The 6,313-nt window shown below is 40.4% G+C and overlaps 1 protein-coding gene and 1 long non-coding RNA gene across 4 annotated transcripts in view; one reads left to right on the forward strand and one right to left on the reverse strand.

The window, feature by feature from the left end:
* LOC107272666 (rho GTPase-activating protein 20) overlaps positions 1–6,313 on the forward strand; it is a 96,757-nt gene that overhangs the window by 61,067 nt on the left and 29,377 nt on the right. The gene's annotated exons all lie outside the window — the stretch shown is intronic.
* On the reverse strand, positions 850–2,677 carry LOC107272675. The gene is made up of 2 exons (XR_001539018.2): positions 1,859–2,677; positions 850–1,251 (listed from the first exon to the last, which is right to left on the reverse strand). It is a non-coding gene; the product is annotated as an uncharacterized LOC107272675 (long non-coding RNA).

Genomic DNA, 6,313 nt, shown 5'->3' on the forward strand with positions numbered 1-6,313 from the left:
TTTTTAAAAAAAAAAAAAAAAAAAAAAAATAGGCGATTTCTATTATTGTGTCGGTTGACACTTCTCATTAGCTTTGTAATTAAAGGAAAGGGACTTTCTCGTGTAGATCTTTACGGACGCGACGACGTGACGCCTGGCGTCTGATTTAATCGATTTCTTTCTTCGTTCATGTGTATAAATATGTATATGTATTTATGACACGTATTATTCATAACACTTTCTACGTCTGTTATTTACTATACTTGTGTATTATAGAATATCAATATATTTATACCAGTGAAAACGTAGACGTAAATATGAAGGGGGGAGGCGCCCGGTTCTCTTTGACGCGTAACGTAAAAATTTACAAATGTTTCAATGGATTCTCCTCGGATTTTGTAAGCGCCGATTAATTTCACGAGGGTGGGAAAAATATTGGCTGCGAATATCAGTAATTCAGGAACTTCCTGATAATTCGAATTAAAGAACCATATAGAAGTCTATGATATATTTCTATCATCGAAGCCTACGCGTCGTTTAGACGCTGAAATCTTTGTTCATTTTTTTTTTTGGGTCCCCACCTTTCATATTCGTTGTCTCCTTTTTCATTTCTTTATTCCTCCTCTTCTCTCTCTTTCTCTTCCGTTCACTCTTTTTACCCCATCTCTCTCGAACCGTTACACGACGTCATCCCGTCACGTCCAGCTGTCAGGTTGTCTCTCATGTTACTACCGGTAACACGTTCTCTATCCAGTGCCTTGGGCTCTCGATTAAGGTGGGTTCACAAAACAGAAGTGGATGGGTCATAGGAGCTGTGGAAAATTCCGTAGGAAAGAGTTTTAAAAAAAATTCCAAAGATATGACAAAAAGAACGAATCATTTTCTTTATTCATTTTTGAAGCTTTTGGGAAGCCTGGAATATTTTGCAGTATACAGGTATTACTTATATTTTCTTATGTTGAGATCAAGGAGACTGTGGAGACCTAGAGGATGCTGGGTCCAGTACCTATTTCCAGTTCTCGCACACTACATATGTATACGCTCATTCTCCATTGAGGATAAGACCTTTTTTTCTCTGCCGCCGGTTCTGAATGACCGGCGTGAACGTATGTGCGAGTTTGCATCGCTCGCGTAGACCTTGGCTTCTCTCACTGATCTCTGCTCAGCATCCCTGTACCAATTGCCAATGCAGGTACAATCTAGTAAGAACCTGTGCCTATACTATGCACCATCCTGTTGCTATCGTTAGTACACCATGAACTCTTGATCAACCTGAAATAAAAGCCTGTGAGGTAGACATTGTAAAACCAATTGGAACTTTGATACAAGTTAAATTGTGCTTTCAAAATTTACATTAATGGCAGTTGTAATTGATAGTTTAACAATTTAAATGGACTCTCTTTACAGCGGTCCACATAGTTTTATAATTTAAGTGATTCTCTCTACGCAACCTGATGCTGAGTATTCAAAACTACCATGACGATACACAAAAATCCTGAATACTCATTGGAATCTTGGGGTTATTTCGCTAAGACCAGTATCCAGAACAGGTCCAACTACGTTCCCCATCTTGAGTCTCTCAGTATAGTATTCACATACAAGTTCACTCTCACGCACTGGCACTAACACATAGCCTATAACGCACAGGATGGCCTTCATGGCGAATAATTATGTAGGCGATTTTTCAGTCGCCACTTCACTGCTACTTTGCTGATCTATCCCATCCAGCTACACCATAAGAGTCTGCGTAAGCCACTTGTGGACTATTTTACTTTACGCAGTGCCTGGTGGACACTCCTGCGTAGCTGTCAGATACATAACCAACTGCTACGCAGCCTATCGACTAGCTACAATTTCTCTACTTGAAACATATACTCACTGTATACACCAATATCTAACTGGTTTTCAGGACCATTCCTGATTTCCACCCACCCATATTCAGAATACATAACCTTTCCTCAGTATACTCATGTGTCATGTGGGTATTCTCTCTGATATATTATATATACGTATAAGCACACTATCACCACTGGATACATCCTAGCACGCATAAATTAAGCTTCCGATCATGGAGAAGCGTGGCGATGCAATAACCTCCACTGGAACTCCCCGACGGAATCGTTTCGCTTAACGACTGTCCGCTTCGATCGAGCTCGTAAATTATGTGCCGTGTAGCTATTGATGGCGGCTCGATATTCCGTGTATCGTTTTATACTCGCAGGAAGATCCTTCATGCTCCTTAGACTTTCTAGCTCACCCTGTGGTATCCTTCGTGAGATATCTCTTCGCCAAACATAACCTAACCTAACTTACGAATACGGACACAAACTTTAAGGTTAGATTCTCGAATTTTCTAGCTCTTTCGCACAATACTTTGTCCCGGTAGTCTTTTATAGCTTGGCCCCGGGCTACAGACAGATGGCCAGTTACGGACATTTTTCGAAAACCCCGTGAAATTCCTTCGCCCGAAACTTTACGGCTCGCGTGAAAGATGGCGTTTCGTCGTTTATGTCAGAAAATTATTGGCACTTTCGAACGTCCTTCCTCGGGGGTATGTCTTCTGAAGGTTAGGACCCTTCCTTCTCTCGTAGGTATCAATCAGTTCTGCATCCTCTTTTTTCGAGTTTGTTCCATTTCGTCCTTTCTTTTTGATCCTTTCTTTTTTTTTTCATACTTTTCTCGTCTTTCTCGACGCCGTTACGAGACATCCTTGGCGCGTCCATGCTTCTTTTCGGTCTGTTGGACACGGCGCTGTCTGGCTACGAAAGTTTTTTCTCCTCTTTTCTTTTTCCTCGTTTTTATTTTTTTCTTTTCTTTTCTTTGTTTCATCAGGTGCCCCAAGGGGCTTCTTGTGATGGTCTGCCATCGCTAACCGCTACGGGGTCCCTCCTTCGAGTCAAACAGTATATAACCATACGCACGCGATTCTCCATGGACATCCATATATATCTATATTAAACATCCATATCACTCTGATAAATGACCTCTATCAAACATAAAATCGCTCTATATATCCCATACAACAATACTCTCAGCCTGATTCTCTAGAAACGACAAAAGAATTCCTGACGCAAAAATATCAATTTACTTGATTACCATCTACCTTACTAACCTTGGCCATTCTTTTCTGTTCCAGGTAAGCAAAAGTCATCGAGCCTAATACGTATACCATAAATATATATATATATATATATATATATAGACATCGAACCACAAAATTCCAAGTGAGTAACAATCAGTACCTGTACCTACTATACAAAGAGAATTACGTCAATACCCCACGCAGAGCTATACAATAATTAATTAAGAAACAAAATCTTAAAACGTTCTCAATTTCAATTTTGCTATCAGATCCGATATCGATTTTACACTATTATTATCAAAATGTCAGTCCTTTCACCAGTGACAGGCTTGTCAATTTCTGGAAATCATTGATCAGTACACTAAACGTGACTAACACAGACACCAAACTGTTTCTATGTACGTCGAAGGTCGCTTGACTCGGAATTCGTTATTTTCTCTTACATAATAAAAAAATAATTCGCACGAACTGTCGTAGTCTGACAGCTGATTTGTCCCTGATCCCAGATATCAATAAGATATTGGATAATAGTCGTGGGATTGTCATCGATAGCCGTTCTGATAAATTTCAATATGATATTGGTCCGGATTATTAATTATCGAATCAATCAAAATTTGATTGAACGTGACAGTAGAGAAGTTACGACCGTCCACGTGGGTGTTGACAATAATTCAGTTGACATTTCTAACACGTGGCCATATTGCCAATTTCGATCAGAAGTATACCGTAGTAAATGCGTTGAATCGGGCCAGTGTTATAATAAATAGACAATAGATAGGATTTTTATTTATTTATCTCATAAACATCCACCAACCGTCGAAGGGAGAAAAATTGTTAGCTGTCAGGACGCCATTTAAATTACTCCGCAACGACTCGGCTCACGTCCTCCAAGCAACTCGTAACGTAATCTACATTTAATAGAGGCCCTTCGGATTGCTCCTTTTAGGATATGCTGCCCGAGCTACATTTTTAAGTTTCTTACGTGTCGCTTCCAACTTCCTCCGCTTTGGCGCTGTAGTAATACTACACCTCGTGTACGATATATATATATACACACACACACAGTAGTTAACATCGGGTGTATGGTCTCCTGATTATTTATCTTTGACATTCCCAGTCATTGCTGTTAACCCTACTCTGTTAACACGAGTACCAGGAAACCCCGACTTGACAGGGGATTCAAAATGTTTTTCTCGAAAACTCATATCCACCCAAAATTCTCTACTGTGTTTTCTAGATATAAAAAAACGCTGGGTAACTAAACGTAACGTATATACATACCCATATGCCATATATAATTTTATCTTGTATACCCAACACACAATAAAAATGTAGGGTAGGACCAATGGCATACGAAAAAATTGACTCAGTGACCTACTGTTGCATCATGGGTAACAGCAGGTATACCTATATCGCGTACCAAGTGTAAAATGTATACCGTAAAAAAAAAAAATGCAACCCACTCAGAGATAGTATCAGAAAGAGACGTAGATACAGAACCGACGTTGAGTTTTGGTAGTCGAAGAAAAATTTAATTAACCGCAGATTCGTTATGGACCCGAAAACCGAGGATCGATTGACTCTCCGCAGCGTGACCGTTACACGATTTTCAAACTTCCCGCCAAAGTCCGTCCGTTCCACGATACCGTACGACGCGCAAGAACGTCCGAATAGGTTGGGAACCTTCGAGTGACGTCTCCTTCGCTAGCCGTAGGTTCGTTTCGAAGGTCGCAGGTCGGAAGGTCACACGAGACCAAGCCAGCCAGTAGATCTGGAATGTGTGTCAGGCTAGGTCAGCCTCTTGATTACACCTCTCGGGTCAAGGTCACTTTAGACGTCCCATAACCTTCCCGCATACCTACGGAGCACTGTCACACACTCACGTATGCATTCATATGTCATACGCCTCAGTCGGACGCGTTACGGTCGCCATCCTTCTAGAAGCTTTTGAAAAAAATTCAAAGCGATCCTCTTACTCAGCCTTTATCATCGGTTGTCACTTCCTGACTTACCGGAAGTCACTCCTTTGGCATATCGCCATTATTTGTCTAAGATGGAAAGTATTTCAGGTTCGATCCTTCCTCTGTTATGCTCGAATTCCTGGTCGAATCATTTAACGAACCGAGTCCGTTAGGCACGAGTATTCTCTGGCTATATATATATATATATACACGAAGCGTCTAATGAGAAAAGGGAAAATGACCTGTAAAATCCTAGCATTGAATTTTCAATCAGCAATCAGCACGAGCTCGGTTGCACTTATCGCTTGGGAATTTATCTGAATACCAAACCGTAACAGTGCTACGAGCCTTTGACCATAATGTAAGAGTACCTGGAGCAATGTATACTCGATTGTGACTACTTCACCATCCTCCTCCTCCTACGCTCCCAGTCAGGTTAGGTATCCGAGGAAACAAGCAATGCATGCATTGCCGGGGCCCTAACGTATTCCCAGAATGTATGACGCAGAGGTTGGGACCTACCGTTAGCCAAGCGATAAACCAATGGCATTCCTGTATATGTACACATAATTCTTACATATGTAATATATATTGCTGTGTATGCAAAGTATACGTATATCGTGGACCTTCTATATAGCAAATGCTTACATACCTGTAATATATATGTATATATAATCTTGGAGGTCACGTGACAGTACAGTGCAAGTATAGACTTTCATAATTGACCATAAGGATGTGCGTTGCCGTGGGTAAATTTTTTTTATTTTAATTCTCAATTGCTCTATAATGATATTTCTATTACACTTTGCGTTTGCTTTAATAGAATATTTTTTTTCGGTTGGTGTGTTTTTCTTTTTGTTTGCCTACGGTGGACACACTTTTGATCCGATCTCTGAGGCTCTTCGCTATTTATAACTGTCCCGTACTGAGATCATATATTAATTACACTATAGCCTCCGGGGGTCACGAACGTAATAGCTCTCGATTTGTGGACGAAATTACGGCAGCATGGCGGCCGTCTACGGGACATACTGTTAAAATGGGTCACTCAGCACATCGTAACTGTATCCCATTCACAGTGTTTCAGATGTGTGGCTCGTCTATGTACGTATGCGAATATCTAATGTGTATACGAATTAATTTCTACATAAGGCAGCATCACCATGGAATTAATTATTCCTCGGGTCTATTTGCCATATTGAACGACGGCACCAGTTGAAAATAATAATTTGACGGTTGGAGTGTACCGTTGGTATTATACGTATGTATATATATATATATATATATATAT

Source organism: Cephus cinctus, unplaced genomic scaffold, assembly GCF_000341935.2.
Source record: "Cephus cinctus unplaced genomic scaffold, Ccin1 Ccin1_scaffold1223, whole genome shotgun sequence".
Classification (NCBI taxonomy): Eukaryota; Metazoa; Arthropoda; class Insecta; order Hymenoptera; family Cephidae; genus Cephus; species Cephus cinctus.